The sequence below is a fragment of the Lithobates pipiens genome, unplaced genomic scaffold, assembly GCF_037356315.1.
Source record: "Lithobates pipiens isolate NorthernLeopardFrog02 unplaced genomic scaffold, aLitPip1_a1.2 Scaffold_8, whole genome shotgun sequence".
NCBI lineage: Eukaryota > Metazoa > Chordata > Amphibia > Anura > Ranidae > Lithobates > Lithobates pipiens.
Window position 1 is genome coordinate 613509997 of NW_027507903.1, and position 22429 is coordinate 613532425.

Sequence of the window (22429 nt, forward strand, 5' to 3'; positions counted from 1 at the left end):
TTGTGGGCCTCCAGTAAAGCACAGTATACACCTGTATCTACCCTTTATTGCTGGTGTTCTCTAATACAGGCATCTGCAGGAGTTAAAGTGGGTGTTGTGTGCCTCCAGCACAGTATACACCTGTAGCTACCCTTTATTGCTGGTGTTCTCTAATACAGGCATCTTCAGGAGTTAGTGGGTGTTGTGTGCCTCCAGCACAGTATACACCTGTATCTACCCTTTTTTGCTGGTGTTCTCTAATACAGGCATCTGCAGCCTTTACAGTGGGTGTTGTGTGCCTCCAGCACAATATACACTACCCAATTGCTGGTTTTCCTATCTCCCTGAAGGCCATTACTATGTCTGGAAGGCCAACAAGGAGAGGCAGACAGGCATGAGCCAATAAAAGAGGGCAAGCAGGCTCTGTGTCTAGAGAAAACAGTGCTGGTCGTGGACGCAGTGCATCGTCATCAGCACGTGGCCATGGGACACGCTTGTCCTTATTTTCGGCAGTTGGACATGTTGAGCCGCATCATGCTGAAGACTTGGTAGAGTGGATGACCAAGCCCTCCTCATCCTCTCTCACCCAGGCTCAGGGTACTAGCAAAGCAGCTGCCAACGCATCCTCTTCCCTCGTCTCAATGTCATCAGTCACTCCTTCCCTAGACCCACCATGTCCTCCTGAGGAGTCCCCCAAACTGTTTGAGCACAGTGTTGGGTTCATGCTCCAGGAGGATGCCCAGCATTTTGAAGGCTCTGATGATGATACCCAGCTAGAGGAAGGCAGTAGCGTGAGTGCAGAGAGAGGGGATGCTCAAGAAGGACAGCAGTCTGGAAGTCATGTTCCACCAGCTGCATCATACTGCCAGGTTTTCTCCAGTGATGAAGAGGGAGCGGATGATGAGGTCACTGACTCCACGTGGGTGCCTGATAGGAGAGAGGAGGAGGCACATCTCCAACTAGGCAGGATGCCCTCCGGGGGCCAGCCTAGGGGCAGCACACCGACTGAATCACACCACAGAGCTCTGCCTGTGCAGGGCGCTGCCTCTGCTTGTTATTCCAAAAGTTCTTTGGTGTGGGCCTTTTTTGAGACCAGTGCATCAGATCGCACATTGCTATTTGCAACATATGTCTCAAGCGTATCTCATGTGGCCAAAATATCAGCCGCTTGGACACCACATGCTTGACCAGACATATGTTGACCTGCCATGCAGCTCGTTGGCAAGCGTACCTTAAAGACCCACACCAAAGAACAAAGCGGACCTCTCCTTGCTCCTCATCAGCTGGGATCTCCACCCCACTAGTACTTCAGTCCTCTCTGAAACCTGCACTGAGAGGAATGAAGGTGTAGAATTAGGTGTGTCACAGCCAAGTACTTGTGGGCACTCTGCTAGCAGTACACCCACGTCCGATTGTAGCAGGCAAATTTCCCTGCCCAAGCTGCTGGACCATTGAAAGAAGTTCACTGCCAGCAATCCACATGCCTAGCTGTTGAATGCTAGCTTGGCTAAATGGCTAGCACTTCAACTGCTGCCTTTTCAGTTGGTAGACTCAGCCCCCTTCCGTGAGTTTGTGCAATGTGCGGTTCCTCAGTGGCAGGTCCCCAAATGCCACTTTTTCTCACGGAAGGCGATTCCGGCTCTCTACCGGCACGTGGAAGGCAATGTCTTTGCCTCGCTGGACAGGGCAGTCAGCGCTAAGGTGCATATTACCGCTGACTCATGGTCCAGCAGGCATGGACAGGGACCTTACCTACCTTTCACGGCTCATTGGGTCACTCTTCTCGCAGCTGGGAAGGATGCAGGATAAGGTGCAGTAGTGTTGGAGGTTGTTCCGCCACCACGCCTCCAAAGTGCTACTGCTGGTTATGACACACCTCTCTCCTCCACCCCCTCCCCTTCTTCTACCTCCATGGCCTTTTCCAGTGCTCTGTCCTCGGAACCAGAGGTGCTCCGTAGGCGTTCAAGGGGCTATGCAAGTATGCAGGCAAAAAGATGACATGCCGTGCTTGCGCTAGTTTGTTTGGGGGACAGGAGCCACACTGGGGCAGATATTTTGTCAGCTCTGCAGGGGCAGGCCAAGAGGTGGTTGACCCCACGCCAGCCTAAGCCAGGAATGGTGGTTTGCGACAATGGCACCAACCTCCTCTCCGCCCTCCGACAGGGACAACTGACTCATGTGCCCTGTGTGGCTCACGTCCTTAACCTGGTGGTGCAGCAGTTCTTGGGCAGGTACCCGGGCTTACAGGATGTCCTGAGGCAGGCCAGGAAAGTCTGTGTGCATTTCTGCCGATCATTTAATGCCTGTGCTCGGCTGGCTGAGCTCCAAAAGGAGTTGAACCTGCCCAAAAACCGCCTTATATGTGACATGCCCACCAGATGGAACTCAACGTTAGCCATGCTGCAGAGGCTGCACATGCAGCAGAGGGCCATCAATGAGTACCTGTGCGACTACAGCACCAGGACAAGGTCAGGGGAGCTCAGTTTTTTCACCACGCCAGTGGGGCATGATCAGGGATGCATGCACTGTATTGTCACCATTTGAGGAGGCCATGAGGATGGTGAGCAGTGACAGTGCATGCATCAGTGACACTGTACCTCTTGTCCACCTGTTGGAGTATACGCTGCGTGGAATAATGGACAGGGCACCTGAGGCAGAACAGAGGCAGGAAGAGGAGGACTTCCTTGCCTCTCAAGGTCCCCTTTATCCAGACAGTGTTCCTGCTGTTTCACCCATCACACAGGAAGAGGACGAGGAGGAGGAGGAGGCTTGCGTCAGCATGGAGGTGGAGCCTTATATGTGACATGCCCACCAGGTGGAACTCTACGTTGGCCATGCTGCAGCGGCTGCACATGCAGCAGAGGGCCATCAATGAGTTCTTGTGCGACTATGGCACCAGGACAGGGTCAGGGGAGCTTGTTTTTTTTTTCACCACGCCAGTGGGGCATGATCAGGGATGCATGCACTGTATTGTCACCATTTGAGGAGGCCAAGAAGATGGTGAGCAGTGACAGTGCATGCATCAGTGACACTGTACCTCTTGTCCACCTCTTGGAGCATACACTGCGTGGAATAATGGACAGGGCACCTGAGGCAGAACAGAGGCAGGAAGAGGAGGACTTCCTTGCCTCTCAAGGCCCCCTTTATCCAGACAGTGTTCCTTCTGTCCCACCAATCACACAGGAAGAGGAGGAGGAGGAGGAGGCTTGTGTCAGCATGGAGGTGGAGCCTGGCACTCATCATCAGCAGCAGCAGTCTTTTAGGGATGATTTACAGTCCCAAGAAACATGTGGACTTGTACGTGGCTGGGAGGAGGTGGCTGCGGATCATGTTGTCCTTAGTGACCCAGAGGACTCCGGACCGAATGCCTCAGCTAACCTACGCTGCATGGTCTTCCTGATCCTGCAAAGCCTGCGGAAAGATCCTCGTATTCTTCGGATCAAGGAGAGGGACCATTACTGGCTGGCCACTCTCCTTGATCCACGGTACAAGGGTAAGGTTGCGGACCTTATCTTGCCACCGCAGAGGGAGCAGAGGATGAGACATCTCCGGGAGGCCTTGCAGAAAGGTCTGTGCAATGTTTTCCCAGAGACTGGGAGGTTACAAACTCCTTGTCCTGGACAACGTTTTGCTGAGACTTCGGTCAGTCAGAGAAGGAGCGATGGAGAAGGTGGCCGTCTGACTGATGCGTTCAGACAATTTTTTACTCCACAGCCCCAAGGTATGATTGGTTCCAGCAACCATCGCCAGCGTCTGATTTACATGGTGCAGGAATACCTAGGGACAAGGTCAGACTTGGACACCTTTCCCACCGAAAATCCTCTGGCTTACTGGGTCTTGAGGATGGATCACTGACCAGAGCTTGCACAGTATGCAATCGAGCTACCAGCCTGTCCTGCATCCAGCATTCTATGGGAACGCACCTTCAGTGCTGCTGGTGCGTCTGTCCACCGCCTCGGTTGATCGACTGACCTTCATAAAGATGAATCAGTTTTGGATCACCACCAGCTACCAAGCACCTGAAGCTGATGTAACCGAATAATTTTTTTTGAAATGTCACATCCCTTCAAGACTGCCTATGCTGATGTTGAGTGACTGTCCTGTTATGTTGACTGACTATCCTCTTCCTCCTCAATGATCCTGCTGAAGATATCTTGGAAGAACACTTTTGGTTCTGGGTGATGCCACCAGCCTAATTTTTCAGCCCCTGTTTAACAAGGGCATGTAATTAAAAATTTTGATGCAATGCTATGCAGCAGGGCTCATTCCTGCACTCCAACTAGAGTATATGGGAGAGGTTGCAGTGTTATGGCACCAGCACCAGTGCCTAAGGCCCAATTGTTCAGCCCTTGTTTATCAGGGGCATGTAATACAAATTTTGATGCAATGCTTTGCAGCAGGGCTTATTCCTGCACTCCAACTAGAGTTGCTATGGGAGCACTCATGTGCGCAGCTCACTACAGAACGGGCTCTGGGAGTCCATAAGACACACAAAGAGCGTCTCCGCCCGCCCCCACTCCCTTCTCACTAGCCACAATTGACAGTAGCAAAAGCCAATGGCACCCACTGCTGTGTCTCAGCCAATTAGGAGGGAGAGACCCAGGAGAGAAATTGCTCTTGTGTACATTCCTGGATAGAGATGGGTCTCGGGTAAGTATTGGGGGAGTCTGGGGTTGATGCTGCACACAGAAGGTACATAGAATGCATGTAGGTAAAAAAACCTTCAGCCTTTACAACCATTTTTAACCATTTTCCAGTCTCCCTTACCGGACTATATTCCACCCATTTGTTCTCTCCTTCTTCATAGTAATATTTTTTTTGTAATTCCTTTATTGAATGCAAGAAAAAAAAAACAGGCACATGGACAACAGTGATATAACAGACATAGTTCCAAAACAAAAACATCCTAGTATCCTAATAGCACCTGGGTGGGAGATATAGAGACCATCCCAGATTTAAGCTTAAACATAACCTGAAAGCATTCCTGGACAGGGGGCAAATTTCCCTCTACGACCTCTGACACCAATAGGCAATGTGAACCCACCCAGCATGCAGTATAGTGAGATGCACAAAATGTTGTCATTTTATAAAGAAAGGGAAGAGGAGGGAGATGGGCGATGGGCCGGGCCCCAGGCGGGCAGAGCTTACACTAATAAAAACTAGTCATTTCCGGAGAGGCCCACAACCCACCTTGTCCTACATAGATTAGCCGGTAAAATCAACTGTGAAGGAAAAAGGATTGAATAGGTGGAGAAATAGAGGGGAAGGGGTTGTTGAAAAAGGGGGACTACAAGGGTGGACAAGTGGAAGGGGGGTCAGAGAGAAAGGGAGAGAAACCAGAACAGAGAGACAGAACAAGTATAGGAGACTTCAGGCAGACTGCAGCAAAGGAACCTGACACAAAAGAAAAAAGAGCGGAGTAAAGACCGTGGGCGTCATCCGGCTGCAGGGGGGGGGGGGGGCAAGGGGGCCCAGGAACCAAAGAAAAGAGACCCTCTCTCAACGGGCATCCATAGCAACCTCCCGGAGATAAGCCTCAGTGTAAGTAAAATGTTGCCATGGTCTCCAGGTCTCACGGAAGGCCTCCTCCCCATTATGAAGCGTCGCTGTGAGGTCTGCCATATCTCTTAATTCGTTCACTTTAGAGAACCATAGAGACTTAGCCGGCGGGTTCTCCGATCTCCAGCACAAAGGGATGCAGGCCTTCGCCGCATTCAGCAATTGAATAGTCAAAGAGTTCCTATACTTCTTAATGGACCGCTCCGACAGGTGCAGCAGACAGGCCGCAGGGTTCCCTTCCAGGGAGACACCCGTCAGACGACCGATCGTGTTGGTCACCTCACGCCAAAAGGGGACCAGCTTGGGACAGGCCCAAAAGACATGCAACATGGTTCCCTCCGCCTCCCCACAACGCCAGCAACAATCAGGCACCTGAGGGAAGATGCGGTGAAGAACGGATGGGACCCTATACCACCTGGTTGTGATTTTGTAGCACGTCTCCTGGACTCGTGTGGCCATAGAGGACTTCTGCGCAAAATGGAGAATTTTCTGCTGTTGCTCTGGAGTAAATCGAGTGCCGAGCTCCGCCTCCCACTTAGCCACGAATGGTGGGACATACCCCTCAGCTGGATGGATCAATGCAGAGTAAAAAAACGAGAGGCAGTGCCGCACCGGTTCCCCCCGATGGCAGATCCGCTCTAACTCCGTGAGGGGGCGGGAGATGCCCGGCGTCCGCAAACAGTTACGCAAGAAATTCCGCAATTGAAGGCCGCTCCAGAAGTCCAGTGGCGGGTCCACTGCCCGTGTCCCCGCCTCCGGAGTGAGCCGACCATCTGGACCAATAAAGTCACACAACCGCCGCCTTTCGCCCGTCTGTAGACGATGGAAGCAGGGACTCTGGAAGCCCGGAAGAAAATCCGGGTTGCCCAGGACCGGCACCATAGGGGAGGGCACCGGGGACACCGACGAGCTCCGAAAGGCCTCCCTCGCCACCCGCAGGGTACCGCCCAATGTGGGGTGATCTAGTATAGCCCTTGGTAGGGGCGTTGATAGCCATGGCCTGCTCCCGATCGTGCCCCCAGAGTCCTCCCCCTCCATGGTCACCCAATACTTCGCCCCGCATGACAGTGCCAATCCACCAACCTGGTCAGGTGAACTGCCCTGTAATATGCTTTCACATCCGGAAGACCAACTCCACCCCTGTGCTTAGGCACGTGCAGAAGTTGTAATCTAAGACGTGGTTTCCGGTGTGACCAGATAAAAGCACGGAACAGGGAATCTATCCGCTTGAAAAAGGTGGGAGGGAGGTAAATGGGCAACGCCTGTAACAGATACAGAATTTTCGGCAACAGAGTCATCTCAAGGGCACTGCACCGGCCAAACCACGTCAGCGTAAGTGAATGCCAATGCAGGAGATCTGCCCTTAAGCGATCCACCAAGGGCACAAAATTGGCTGAGTAGAGGGTCGCCGGGTCGGGGGTAACATCTACTCCGAGGTAGCGGATATGATCCGTAGCCCACCGCAGCGGGTATGTCCCCCGCAGACGCCGAACCACCTCCCCCCCCCCACGGTGATGTTAAGGATGGAGGATTTAGTTAAATTGATTTGAAATAAAGAGAGGGAACCATACTCCGCCAGAGAGGATAGCAGGGTAGGCAGTGACGTAAGAGGGTCCGTTAAAAAGAAAATCAAGTCGCCCGCAAATGCGGCCACCTTGTGAGTGCCCGACGCCTTAGCATATCCAGCAATGTCCGTATTTGACCGAATATGGCACAGAAGGGGTTCAAGAGACAGAATAAAAATCAGTGGGGACAGGGGACAACCCTGGCGGGTACCATTCTTAATAGAGAAGTAGGGAGACCTCGTTTCATTGACCTTAACCGCCGCAGTGGGGCCTGAATAGAGGGACAAAACCCAGTGGAGCATGGAGTGGCGCAGTCCAATGTGCTCCAGGGTCGCTCGGATAAACGACCAGTCCACGCGGTCAAAAGCCTTTTCCGCGTCAGTTGACAGCAAGAGAAGGGCTCGCCTAGAGATTCTGGCCGCGTGGATCAAGTTGAGGACTCTGATAGTGTTGTCCCGGGGTTCACGCCCCGGGACGAACCCAGCCTGGTCCCTGTGGATAAGGCTAGGGACGTGCGGGAGCAACCTGTTCGCTAAAATTCTGGCAAAGAGCTTCAGGTCCGCATTTAATAGTGCAATCGGTCGGTAGTTTCCACAGCACAGTGGATCCTTCCCCTCCTTCGGGATGAGGGAGATATGAGCCCTGAGGGAGTCCACCGGAAAGGAATTGCCCTCGGTGAGGGAGTTGAGGGCAGCAACCAGGGGCTTCCCCAGTATCCCAAAGAAGGTCTTATAGTATGTCGGCGTGAAACCATCGGGGCCCGGAGCCTTCCTAGGCTTCGACGCCGCCAGTGCCGCCCCCAGCTCCTCGACCGAAATGGGTTCCTCCAACTCATCCTGCACCTCCACAGGGAGGGAGGGCATACCCGAAGCAGCCAAATACGACCGAGGGGCCAAGCCCTCCACATCGTGGGAGTCAGGAGCAGGCGGCCCTTTCAGGTTATAGAGGCCTTCATAATAGGCCTGGAACTCGGCCGCTATTTCCTCTGACGAGCTCAGTTTCTGACCAGACGCCGACTTAATATGGGGAATGTAAGTCTGGGTGCGCGGACCCCGCAAGGCCCTTGCCAGCAGGGACCCAGGTTTGTTGGAGTACTCAAACATAGTCCGCCGGGCCCAAGCCAGCTTTTGTTTAGTCTTCTGAAAGAGAAGAGCGCGCAGTTCTTCACGGGCCTTCAGAAGGTCCTGAAGAACAGCCTGTGCCAAGTGCGCCTTGTGCTGGGTCTCCAGCCTCCGGATCGTGGCCAGGAGTTCCTCTGTGCGCTGCATCCTCTCCCGCTTAAGACGGGCCCCTACCTTCATCAGCACGCCCCTAATCACCACCTTATGTGCCTCCCAAACAGTAAGGGGGTTAGCCACCGAGGCCCCATTAATAGAGAAGTATTCTCGCAACGCAGTCTGGATCTCCAATCGAGTATCCTCTGACTGGAGCAAGGCCTCATTGAGTTTCCACGATGGCGGGGGGCGCGACATCACTCCCAACTGAAGGGTTAGGTGGACCGGCGCATGATCAGAGAACGAGATAACGTCGATGGAGGTGGACAGCACCGCGGACAGATCCCTATGCGAAACCAACAAATAGTCCAACCGAGAGTACGTATGATGCACCTGCGAAAAGAAAGTATAGTCTCTGGTTTGCGCGTGCAGCAACCGCCATGGATCAACCAGGCGCAGTGCCTGGAGATCCATTTTCAGCCGCCTCAAGCGCGCGTACGACAAGTGGGAGGCCCCCCTAGAGACATCGAGAGCTGGGTCCATGGCAAAGTTAAGGTCCCCGCCAGAGACCAGCAGCCCTTCTGCAAACTCCAGCAACTCAGGGATAAGACTCTGCAAGAACTGCACCTGGTCAGTGTTCGGGAAGTACACGTTGGCAAAGGTAACCTGTCTACCAAAAACTGTCCCCCTGAGAAAGATAAAACGGCCCTGTGTGTCCGTCCGCTGCGCCTCGAACGACCATGGAACAGATTTAGCCACTAAAATACTCACCCCCTTTGATTTGGAGATCGGAGAAACACTGTGATAAGCCCGGGGGAAGGCCCCATTGGTAAGTCGGGGTGTGCAACCTGCGCAAAAATGCGTCTCTTGCAAAAATGCCACTTGCGTCCCACTTTTACGCAGATTCGTCAACAGCTGTGATCGCTTCTCCGGGGTGTTGAGGCCCCGCACATTGAGAGAGGTAACCTTAAGGAGACCCATCCCACCGGACTGGAGACCAACGGCAAGGGAGCACACAGATACCTGACCCACAGGCCCCCCCCCCCCCCCCCACAGCACGGGAGCAACCCACAGAAACACTGGAAGAGAGTGGGCGGAAACTACAGGGGGGGAGGGAAAAGAAAACACAAAAAGGGGGGGGAAGAGAGGAGAAAGGGATCACCGGGAGAGGGGGAAGAAAAAGAGTGGGGGAAGAAGGGGCAAGAGAGAGAGGGACCGGAGAGGAGGGGAGGAAGGAGAGTCGGCGGTGATCGCTACTCAAACTTGTAGCCCTTCGATAGGGCACACTAGGTGTCCTCACCAGGGCCTACCCTAATGGGGGGGGGGAAGAATGCTGAGATTCCCGATGACGTGCAATCGAGAAACAGTAAAGAGACAAAGCTCAGTAACATTGGAGATGCAGGAGACCAGCCAGTGAGCACAAAAATCAGGGAAAATACATAACAAACATAACATTAATATATGCAAACATAACAGCTGTCAATAGGAGCATAACATATCATAACATAACCGGCCACCCAAGGCACTGTCCCAGGTTCCCTTACAGGGACTGGAGACAGTGAGACAAGTACAGCCCAAACAGTGCAGAGAAGTTCTCCTCGTGGTCAGCATTCCGGGGCTGATCGGTGAGTCCACGCCCACGGCAGTATAGGTAGGGTGGGTGACTCCTAAAACTCTGATCAGCTACAATTGCAATCGGGGGAGGGGGGGCAAGAGGGGGCGGAGGGAGGGACCAGCGCCCCAAAACCTGCCGGGGGAGGCCCGAGAATGGTAGGGTGACTGAGAGCACCATGGAGGAACCAGGGGCACACCAACTACCGGCCAACAGTGGGAGAGGGAAAGATCACAGGGTCTCTAACTACGCCGTGGGCGGGTGGACCCATCCATCTCCCCGCAAAACACCCCCCCCACCGAAGGTACAGCCCCCCCACACCCCCCCCGCAAACCCCCCCCAAACACAGAGGAGCAATCTCACCCCCAGGCAAACAGCAACAGGAGATACGTGTGAAAGGACAGGTAATATAAAATACAATACAATAATATCCCACAGTTCATGTCTTATAGAGCCATGGGCAAAAATGAACGAACTGAGGAGAACAGTGGCAATGATAGAAGAGTTCGGCTGCTTACCCAACCCCGGACAGGGGTAGGATCAGTCCTCAGGAGCCAGCGGATGCCGTCTAGAGTCCTCTCTGCTGGGTGCACGGGAGCGGGGACGACGTACCCGCTGCGGTCTTGGCAAAGGTGGTCCGAGCGCCTCCTGGGAGAGCAGATAGTCAAACCAATTCGGAACCGGAACGGCTGGCTTGCCAAGAAACTCGAAGAGGGACGGCAACTGATCAGGTGATCGAAGAGAAAATTCTGCTCCCCTCCTGCGGACGTTTAGATGAAAGGGGTGGCCCCATCGGTAGGTGGCTTCAGCCGTTCGGATCACATCAAGAAGGCTCTTGTTTGCCTGGAGACGTCTGGGTAGATCCTAATGAGAGCTCCATCAAAGTCAATAGGGCCCTTTTCCCATGCGAGACGTAGGATGTCTTCCTTTACAGTAAAAAAGTGCACTCTGCATAGGACATCGCGGGGCAGATCCGCTGCTCCTGGGTCCCTGGAGGCTGACGGGGCCACTCTGGGGCCTGGAATCCGGTGAACCCGGTCTAGCTCTAAGTCAGAACCTGGGGGCTTCCCGAGGACCTGGTTCAGCAGGGCCACCACTGTAGCACGCAGGTCAGGTCCCATGGTCGCCTCCGGGATGCCCCGGAGGCGCAAATTGTTCCTCCGGCTTCTGTTTTCGCCATCATCTACACGGAGTTGCATCTCAATCAGGTGTCGCTGCAGGGCCTGCTGTCCACACTCAAGGGCAGCCAAACGGTTCTCTGAGGAAGAGCTGGAGGCCTCCAGGGCGGTAACCCGTTCGTCAACAGTGTCCACTTGCTGGCGCAGGTCGTGAAGTTCGCGAGACAGGGCACTGACTATGGAAGCTGCCATCTCCTGCAGGTCCTGCTTGGACGGCAGGCCTGCCACTAAGTCCCGCCAAGAACCCTCCGCTCCAACCCCCGCGTCCCCGCCACCTGTTAAACTGCAGGGAATGTCCATGTTTGGAGAGGCCGGTGAGGCAGGGGCGGGGACCAGAGGAGATGATCGTTCTGCTGGGGGTGGGTCCGGACGGGATGTAGCTGCCCCCGCTGCGCCACCAATTCCCAGCGTAGTGGAACCTTGAGAGGAGGAAAGACGTTGAGGCGCCATCTTGGTCGGTGTGGCCGGGGAGGCGAGCCCGTGCTGGCGAAGAAAGTAATTGCCAATGCCGTGTCCTGACGGTGTCCCCGAACCCCGCCGGTGTCTGCGCGCTCCTGGCATGTATTTTCACTGCGTCTGGCGAATCTACGGCCGGTTCACTGGCTAGCTCCTGCAGAGCTCCAATCAGATGGTCCTTACATGTCCATCCTTACGTCTCGTCCCCCAGGACGGCTACCAAGCAGGGCAAAGTCACTGTAGGAGGCCGGACCGGCCTCGGAGCACTCCCGCGGGCAGCTGGCCTCAGGAAAGGCCCGGGATCCTCAGGCCTTACTAGGCCGCACCAGGCCGGAGCCTGCCGCGTCTTCCCCGTGCGATGTACGGGCCCAAAACCACCCCCGGAGCGTTCCCTGGCAGTAGATGTGTGGCCAAGGAGGGTGGATGGCAGTCTCTTACCTGCCCGAGCGGCCCGATGTAGCGCGGCCGGGAGGCCTCCGGGATGCAAGATGGCGGCGGCGGTGCCGATTCTCCCCGAGGATCCGCGGGAGGTCGCCGTCCAAGGATCCCCGCAATAGCCACCTGGAGGGTTGCAGGATGGAGTCCCGGACCCGATGGTGTGGGTCCCGGGCGAAGATCGTGCAGCGGAGGTGCGGATGGCGACGGATGCCGAATCTCCCCGAGGATCTGCGGGAGGTCGCCGTCCAAGTATCCCCACAATAGCCACCTGGGGGGATGCGGGATGGAGTCCCGGACCCGATGGTGTGGGTCCCGGGTGAAAATTTTTCAGCGGAGGTGCGGATGGCGGCGGATTGCTCCGTGGATCTCAGGAGCCAGCCTCAGACACGTCCGCCGCCATGCACGTCAGGCCTTCATAGTAATATTTGTAGTTAGTGTGGAACTCGGTGGTGGGACAGGCTGAGGTAGAGAGACGTCGGATACGATCAAACACTTGGCTCTCTTGGATGGACATGGTGGTGACGTCAATTAGAATTGGCATTTCAAACCCATTGCTAGGAGAAAGAAGATCAGCGTGAGATTGACAAGAGAGCAGACAAAAATGAAATCAAAGTAAAAAGTAGATGTGATCCCAATCGTATAATCATATAAAAGCTATAAAACTGAAATTTAATCTGCTTCTTTTTTTGCCTTCCGTGCTTTCATTCCCCTCCCTCAATGAGCAAATTTTTATTTTTTTTATTTTAGGCCCATTGATGTCACGTAAAGACTGTGCATCATCCCAACAAGGACACAGGCCGCAATAAAATATTTTTTTTTGTTCATCTTCTATGCCCCTATTGAATGACCCTCACTTTCTGTCCCACTGATGGTGGTCAATAAGTCAGGAAGTGAAGGTAAATCTCCCCAGTAGTATACGCAAACAGCATTAAAAAGAAATTGCAAGCAGTCTGGCCTCTATCATAGGAGGATGTAGCTGAGGGCCGGTGCTTCCACGAGAAAAAATAGGCAGCCGCCTAGGGCGCACTGCTTCCTAGGGTGCCCGGACACTGGTGTTCCTACTCTCTTCTCTCTGCAGCAAGCAACTAAGTCTCAGCATCAGCAGGCAGCCGCCGCTCCATTCACACATAGTGTCAGAGGCGCAGCAGAGGACTGTGTCTGGGTCCCGACTCCTAAATGAATGGAAGCCAGCAAACATTCATTGATGGGTGTTGGTGAGGCTGCATTGATGGGTGTTGGTGAGGCTGCATTGATGGGCGCTGGCGAGACTGCATTTGATGGGCACTGGTGAGGCTGCATTTGATGAACACTGTTGAGGCTGCATTGAGGGGCGCTGGTAGGCTGCATTTGATGTGTGTTGGTGAGGCTGCATTTGATGGAAACTGGTGAGGCTGCATTGAGGGGCGCTGGCAGGCTGCATTAAGGGGTGCTGGTGAGGCTGCATTTTATGGACACTGGTGATGCTGAATTGAGGGGCGCTGGTAGGCTGCATTTGATGTGTGCTGGTGAGGCTGCATTTGATGGACACTGGTGAGACTGCATTGAGGAACGCTGGTAGGCTGCATTTGATGGACGCTGGTGAGGCTGAATTGAGGGGTGCTGGTGAGGCTGCATTTGATGGGCACTGGTGAGGCTGAATTTGATGGGCACTTCATTAAAAAGGTAGGGTATACATGGGCAGGTCAAAGAGAGTGGAGTCAGGGGTGGAGCCAGTGGGGGGGGGGGGGGCGGCAAAATTAGGTTTTCGATTAGGGTGCCAAAAATTCTTGCACCAGCCCTGGATGTAGCTCACGGAAAGGGAGAACAGGGCGCTAACAATATGCTGGGCTGGAAGGGTTAAGTGGCCACGCCTTTGTTCCCTATTAATTGTAGTCCCCTCCCACCAGATGACATCTGTGGAATACAAATACGCCCCCCCCAAGCCTTTAGCCTGGGCTGGTAGTAAAAATATAGCAGCGGGAAAGGGAAGGGGGTAATTGTCCATTCCTACAGGAAAAAAATGAGGGGTTATTTCAATATGAGTGACTCAAAAGATAAGGCAGCAGCAAAGAGGGCTTCCACAGAGGAGATTGAGAAGTACGGTAGAGGTCGTCTATGGAAGAGGCCACAAGCACAAACTAATGCAAGAGCCAAGTGGTTTTTCCACCACCACACAAAAGGTCCAGGTGGTTGCCCTAAAGGCAGTACAAAGAAAGGCAGCAATGAGACCTCAAATAGTAAGAAATCTAAAAGTGGGAAAACCAGTGGTATAAACGAAATTGCTAAGAAACAAGGAGAGGAGGATGAGGAGGAAGAAAAAGAGGGGGCACAGCAGAGTCATCAGAAGACCAGAGACCTCAATAATAAGGCAAAAGCCTACTATGTGAATATGAATAGTGTAACAATACAAACGATTCTATTGTATCTCCAACCAAATGGAAAAAATAAACCAAAATGCATAAACAAATAATGTAAAAAACCCTTAAAGCGGGAGTCCGTCGGGAGTTCCGCCGTTTTTTTTTTTTTTTAAAAGCCAGCAGCTACAAATACTGCAGCTGCTGACTTTTAAAATAGTGACACTTACCCACCCAGCACGCCCGCGATGTCAGCACCCGAAGCCGATCTCTCAATCGTCTCTCGGGTGCTGCCGCCGCCATCTTGGGTATGGGAATCAGGAAGTGGTCATTTCCCGGTTCCCTACTGCGCATGCGCGAGTCGCGCTGCGCAATAAGGATGGTCCCCGCTGTCTCTGGGATCCGTGTGTTTCCCAGCAGGCAGCGGGGGACTTTCGGAAAGGGGCATAGATTCTGCGGAAAGGGGCGTACCTTCTGCAAAATTTACGCCGGAAGTGGGTGCAGATTTTTTTTTTCTATTGAAAAAGCCCATGGCGTGCAAACACACCCAAAAAACTTCCACCCGGTGCATAAAAAAAGTGCACACACATAAAGAGTGACACACTAAAAAGTGCAGACGGGTGTCTGATGTCCTCCAAAAGAAGGACCATACCCTGATCCCCCGGAGCGTTAGGCTCCAGACAGGGACTGAGGTACCAGACTCAACATGTGGGCCCCGGACAAAACCGGAAGCCCTCCTTTCCCCGGGAGGACTGCCGAAACAGAACCTCCTAGGTACTTGGTACTGTGGGGGCTTCCCCGAAGGAAGACCCCCCCTCATGGAGATTGGACCAAGCCAAAAGGCCTATGTCCGCTCTCCCAGAGACTTTCAGGATTGGTCCGAGGACCGACACCCTACTCATCAAACGTGCAGTGACAAACAGTGACAATACATACAATCAAAAAAAAGTGAGGAAAGGGATAGTGAAGGAGTGAGTGAAAAAGGTGGCCATTGTGTAATACAATGACCGGCCCTCCGGCCAGGAATCAAAAATTCCTCTGGTCCTAGCCAAAAGGCCGGGCCCTAGAGGCAGGTGTAAAAAAGCGTGTATCTGGTGACGTGACCTAGGTGCCTAAATCAAAGTGCAGGACACACAGTGAAAGAAGGCACCCCTGGACTGCCACTCCAGGGGCACATCACCATGGGCTTTCTCACAGAAGCGTCCCTGGCCCCCAACCCAGACCACAACAGCCCCCACCCTAGTCAGGAAGGTATGGAGATCCAGGAGCTTAGTGAGACCCGGATACTTCAGGTCGCACATCACTCCCCCTAATTATATTCGGGACGTACTGGCCGCTCCCCCCCCCCCCTCTAGAGGGGAACAAACGTTCCAATCCCGAAAGACTGACCGGAGCTAAAGCTGCCACAATCCAGGCCAAAAGGCCAGGGTCCCCTCCCCTGGCTTCGACCAAGCGGTTCTCCGTCCCCATCAGAAGGCTTCCCTTTCGGCTACGAACGGCTCCAGGTCACCTTTACACCAGCAGGCTTTGCATAGCAACCGCCAACCCTGCTCCACCTCGCCGTAGAGACAGGGACGGAAGCAAGCGCCACCTCCCGGTAACTGATAAGAACAGATACTACACTTGATCTTAGCCAAAAGGCCGAGAAGTGGGTGCAGATAATGTATCCAGCCTTTTATACCTGAAAATGGTGATCCAGACGATCAATAAAGTATTCCTTTGGAGTGGGGGACAATCACATACCTAGATGCTCATTGTGACCCTCTGTATTGGGGGGGGTCATTAATTTCTGGTAAGAAGTGAATTCAGACATATGGTGGTGGATTGAATATTGTTCATCTATGGAGGATTTTGCGTAATCTATTACAGCAGGACTTTTTTTCTGTTCATCAATTTTTCTGTTTATCAATTTTTTTATAGAGACTTTTTTGTGTTTCACGGGGTGTTTTCCCAATTGAATTAATTAAAACACGCTGTTTGTATCACTCTTCACTTAGGTGGTCTCCTGCCCACTTAAGGGTAGGATAGAAAGAATTTTACATTATTTGTTTATGCATTTTGGTTTATTTTTTCCATTTGGTTGGAGATACAATAGAATCGTTTGTATTGTTACACTATTCATATTCACATAGTAGGCTTTTGCCTTGTTATATAGTGCACTTTAGCGCAGCTTATTTTCTTTTTTATGCAACACTGTACCCAAATCGATCTTATCATTTTGTTCACACAGATAGAGCTTTCTTTTGTGGAAATTTGATCACTGTTTTATTTTTTTATCATATAAAGGAAAAAAGACCAAAGATCTTGAAAAAAAAAAAAGGATATTTTCTACATTCTGTTATAAAACATATCCAATAAAATAAAAACATCTAATTTATTTATACATTAAGGCAAAAATGTATTCTGTTACATGTTTTTGGTAAAAAAAAAAAAAAATCACAATAAGTGTATACTGCAGGGGTGGCCAACCCGTGGCTCTCGAGCCGCATGCGGCTCTTTGCCCATTTCCATGTGGCTCTTAGACCCCATTCACACCTGAGCGTTTTGTAGCTTGAAGCCTGAAGCTACAAAACGCTGGAGGGGAAAAAATGTATTCTCAATGGAGATGGTTCACATCTCCACTCCATGTCGCCTGAAGCCAAACGCCTGACGCTCAGACAAGTTCCGTACCCTTTTTTGTCGCTCGAATTGAGCAGATTTGGGCGTTTTTCTTCTTTTAACATTGACCTTTTGCCCTGCACAAAAAACGAATCGCGGTAAAAAACGCAGCAAAATCGCGTGATTTTCTGCTTGAAAACGCTACGCTCTGTGTGTGCTGCATGCTTTCTGTGATGTTTTTTTGAAGAATTTACTGCTAGTTCAGGCTAGAAGACCCATTAACTGTTTATTGTTATCCTGACCAGTTCACTGTTTGTAAAGCCGCGTACACACGGGCGGACTGTATGGCCTACTTAGTCCGTCATACAATCCGACGGACAGTCCGTCATACTTTCGAATGAACGGACTTGACCACACACGGATGCACAAACAGTCCGTCGAAAGCTTGTGCGATGACGTGTACAGCACGTACGACGGGACTAGAAATAGGAAGTCCAATACACAGCAATGCACCCTTCCGCCGTGTAAATCCTTTCTGAGCATGCGCCATTCTTAGTCCGTCGAACTAGCCTACTGACGAGCGGATTGTCCGCTGAAACCAAAGTATGACGGACAGAATTTCGAAAAATCCGAAATACTTAGTACGCCAGACTGCACGCTGAAAAAGTCCGCTGAAGCCCACACACGAGCGGACTGTCCGCTGAAATGTGTTTCGACGGACTAAGTAGGCCATACAGTCCGCCCGTGTGTACGCGGCATAAGACAATTTGTATTTTGGAAATTAGATGAGCTGCTGTCTTCTGTCACATGGATGTACTTTCAAAGGAAGATTACTGACTTGATGAAAATGACTGGCCTGTGGTCTTTGTAGTGTTAAAACAGTGTGTGACATTTACAATAAATCCAGCTGAGCAAAAGTATGTGTGTATGAGGAAGGGATGGGGTGATGTTCATGTGTGCCCATGCGTATGATGTGGCTCTCTGCGGTAACTCGGTAAAAAATGTGGCTCTTGGTCTTTGTCTGGTTGGCCACCCCTGGTATACTGTATTGTCAAAAATATTGGGATGCCTGCCTTTACACGCATATGAACTTTAATGGCGTCCGTAGGGTTCAAAATTGAGTTGGCCCACCCTTTGCAGCTATAACAGTTTCAACTCTTCTGGGAAGGCTGTCCACAAGGTTTAGGAGTGTGTCTATGGGAATGTTTGGCCATTCTTCCAGAAGCGTATTTTTGAGTTCAGACACTAATGTGGACAAGAAGGCCTGGCTCGCAGTCTCCTCTCTAATTCACCCCAAAGGTGTTCTATCAGGTTGAAGTTAGGACTCTGTGCAGGCCAGTCAAGTTGCTCCACCCCAAACTCGCTCATCCATGTCTTTATGGACTTTGCTTTGTGCACTGGTGCGCAGTCATGTTGAAACAGGAAGGGGCCATCCCCAAACCGTTCCCACAAAGTTGGGAGCATGAAATAGTCCAAAATGGCTTGGTATGCTGACATACTTTAAGAGTTCCCTTCACTGGAACAAAGGGGCCAAGGCCAACCCTTGAAAAACAACCCCAACCCATAATCCCCCCCTCCACCAAATGTATGTTAGAAATCATGGGACTCCACAATTTCTAACAGCAGACCTGGTGCCTGTACCTGCTGCCTACTCGCAATATATTTACTGTGTGTGGTCGGAAGGTAGTTAAACTGAATTGGCAAGGACAGTCTCAAATGCATGATGTGTTATGCCCATTAGTCTGTGTTTGTGTTTCTTGTTTTTAAATTGTAGTCATCTCAACGGTTTAAGGCCGGGTTCACACTGATCCAACATGGACAAGCGCCCTCCTCCTGGACAATACCAGGTCACATGCCCTCAACATTGTTGGGTGCCAAAAATGTGTCAATAATAAATAAAACCAGTACACAAGGTCCTTTATTAAAGTAGCTCCAATGTGTCTCTCCCTCCGATTAATTATCCTTCCAGTTCTTCTCTCTCCGGTGATGTCTTCATCCTCCAGGTCTTCTCACTGCACTGATGTCTTCTTCCTCTGATTCTTCCCCCAGTTCTTTCTTGCTGCACTGATGTCTTCTTCCATTGGTTCTTCCTCCTGGTTCTTCTCTCTCCGCTGTCTTCTTCCTCTGCGGTTCTTCCTCCAGTTCTTCTCCCAACACTAGCTCCCGCTGTAGTGTTAGCTCCGCCGTGTGCCATTACTTACATAGCCATGGGATGTGGCCATCCGTTGATGGCATCTTGTGACCCCACCTCTTGTGACATCACTGCCCCATCATGGGAAGTCACAAGAGGTGGGACCATCTGATTACGTCACCAGGTGGCCATGCCCCATGGCTATATAAGTAATGGTACATACTGGAGGAAGAACCAGCAGAGGAAGAAGACTGCGGAGAGAGAAGCACCAGAGGTAAAAACAGCGGAAGAAGACAGCAGCGCAGCGAGAAGAACTAAAGGATGAAGACATGATCGGAGGGAGAAGACACGTTGGAGTTACTTTAATAAAGGACTTTGTCAAAAACCTGTGTACTGGTTTGATTTATTTCTGACACTTTTTTTTTTGGGGTGAATGAGTAGGGGTACTATGTACCCCATACTCTTTCACATAGGGTGAGAGGGCCAGGATATGGGGGAGCCCTTGTTAAAGGGGCTTTCAGATTCCAATAAGCCACCCGCACGTAGACCCCCACAACCACCACCCAAGGTTGGAAAGGTTTGTATTTAAGGGTCCTTTCACACGGGGCGGATCAGTTCTGATCCGCCCCGTGGATGTCCGTTTGCTCAGCGGGGATCACTCCGCCGATCCCCGCTGAGCAGGGAGATGACAGCTCCGTCTCTGCACACTGCGCAGGGACGGACCTGTCACAGCGCCGCTCTCCCCTATGGGAGATCGGATGATGACGGACCGCAGTGCCCGTCGTCACCCGATCCGATCCGCAGACGGATGGAAAAATAGCTTTTTCCTCCGTCACACTTTTTCGGATCGGAGCGGGTCGGATGTCAGCGGACATGTCACCGCTGACATCCAACGCTCCATAGAGCTCTATGGAGCACCCGTTCAGGTCCGCCTGAAAAACTGACAGGCGGGCCTGAACGGATCGTCAGTGTGAAAGGGGCCTAAGGCTGGTGGACTTTAATGGTGCTGTAACAATTACGATACACGTATATAAACAAATATTGTTTTATTGAATTTACATCAACAAATTTAAAACAAACAAATTTAAGAGAGCAGCTCTGTCTATCTAAACAGAAGAGGTGCAACTGAAAGAGGTGGTAATTCCAGTTGACCAAATCTCAATTATGCTGACAAGCTCGACATGTTTTGCGGAAATTCACTGCTTCTTCAGGAACTTTTGTTTGCATAATAATGTATTAAAGGAACAGAGACAGCGTATAATGCAAACGAAAGCTCCTGAAGAAGCGGTGGATTTCCACATAACATGTCGAGCATGTCAGCATAATTGAGATTTGGTCAACCTCACTCAGTCAGCCTCAAATACAAACCTTTCCATTTTGATAGGATGTATGTACTCCCTTTTTACTGCTTATACATTGTCACTGTATCTAAACACCACCCAGGGTTTTTCAGGAAGAGCCCTTGTCCCCATCCACATGGGGGCACGGTGCTTTGGGGGTGGGTGCGGTGCGCAAAGCACCCCTGCCCCAAAACACCCACCACCCCATGTTGAGGGCATGTGGCCTGGTAGGGTACAGGAAGGTGGGACGCTCGCTCCTCCTCCTCCTCCTTTCCTGACCTGCCGGGCTGGATGCTCAGATATGGGTCTAAAATCGATTTTGGTGTGGGCCACACGCAATTTTTTTTTTTTATTTTGGCGTGGGGTTTCCCCTCAAGATCCATACTAGACCCAAAGGGCCTTGTATGGAATTGGAGAGGAGGGGCTGAACAACGTTTTTTTAATTTAATTTTAGCGTGATGTCCCCCTTTAAGATCCTCAGCGCACAAGTCGTTTGCCAAAGTCAGATAAGTTAGGATGATGATCTGACTTCAATGATATTGAATGGGCTGAAGTTGGACCAAAGAAGTGCAGGAATCTTTTTTTAACGTCGGACCGACTTGTGTCAGACCAGTTAAGACGGCTCTCGTAGGGAACCATTCATTTATACACGTCATGTGCTCCCAAAGTCGGAGCGTATGTTGTACCAGTGTAAAGACTATCAGTATTTTAAAAAGGCTTTTGGCACAAATACTTGAGATCTGGATAAGAAAACACTGTACCTAAGTTCATTACGTAGAATTGACAATAAAGTTTGCAGTATTAATGTAAAAATGTATTGCTTTTCTTTGCTTCTCCTACTTACTGGTGGAATCCGGTGACTTGGCACGTAGCTGGGTCACTGTATAGCCTCTCCAGGACCAGTTGAGCTCCTAGGTCAATGTTAAACCAACCCACTGTGGCTTTATACCTCAGCTGCCATACATAGGGCCATGCAGTGTGGTGCTTTGGGCACAACAAACCCTGAAAGCTTTGACCAATCAAAAAGTTTGAACATATATCTATGTCATCGTCTAGGTGGATATTGTAGTTATTATAATTTAATGGCACCAGTTCTCCATTATACAGTGTGTGACCTCACTGGGCAAGTTAACTGTTCTAAAAGTATTCTCAGTGCAAAATTCCAATTTTTCTAAAGCTATTTCTTCTTCTATGGGATCAAGTCCAATGATCTCTTCTGATGATGATATCTTCCTCCTCTTCCCTTTAATTAGATCCATGTCCCATTGAACAGCTGGCGGCCTACTTTGGAACTACTATTTATTCTGAGTTAAATATATAGAGGGTGATGCATCCTCTTGATTGTATATTGATACATATCCAAGAAACTTTTCTGGAAATGTTGTGGTGAGCTAGTTGCATAGAGCGTTTCTTTTTAATGCTCCTAAGTTTGGTGGGGTAGCTCTTTAAGGGCAGAGGGGTTGTCCTTTGGCTCTATCACAATCACTTTTAGCGGATACCATTTATCCAGAAACCTTTGCTAGCAAGCTTGGACACAGTGGATGTGACAATGAGCATCTGGTATGGCTCTTTCCACTTGAGAAGATGAGTTCTTGGGGTTCTGTTTTTTTTTTCTACCATAACTCAGTCTTCAGGCTGAAGTCCATGCGTCTTTGGATCAGCTGCAGGGTCTTGCTGGGTGAGCTTTGATTTCTGTGAAAAAGAAAAAGACTTTGGTCAATTTGGTAACATAAGTGATTAGTTGGTCTTGGCCTTTTTGTAACAAACATTATTTTCTTCACTAAGGGAATCTTATGAAAAAGGGGACTAATAAGAAAATAGACCTTGTTTAGTGATGGGGAGCAGGGATGGACCAAACACCTCCCGTTCAGTTCGCAGAAGAACTTCAAACAGGGCAAGTGTTCTCACCCGAACAGCGAACCCAAATGAAGTACCCATTTTGAAGGCTTATATGCAACTAATAGGCCATAAAAAAGGTATGGGGGTCTGGGTACTGCCCTGGGGGACATGTATGAATACATTTTTT

General features: G+C 51.0%; 2 pseudogenes; both read right to left on the minus strand.

Moving 5' to 3' along the window:
* The window catches only part of LOC143962355 (uncharacterized), a 39594-nt pseudogene extending 17504 nt beyond the window's left edge, over positions 1 to 22090 (minus strand).
* LOC143964636 (U2 spliceosomal RNA) lies at positions 15897 to 15987 on the minus strand (annotated as a pseudogene).
* Positions 22091 to 22429: the final 339 nt, after the last annotated feature.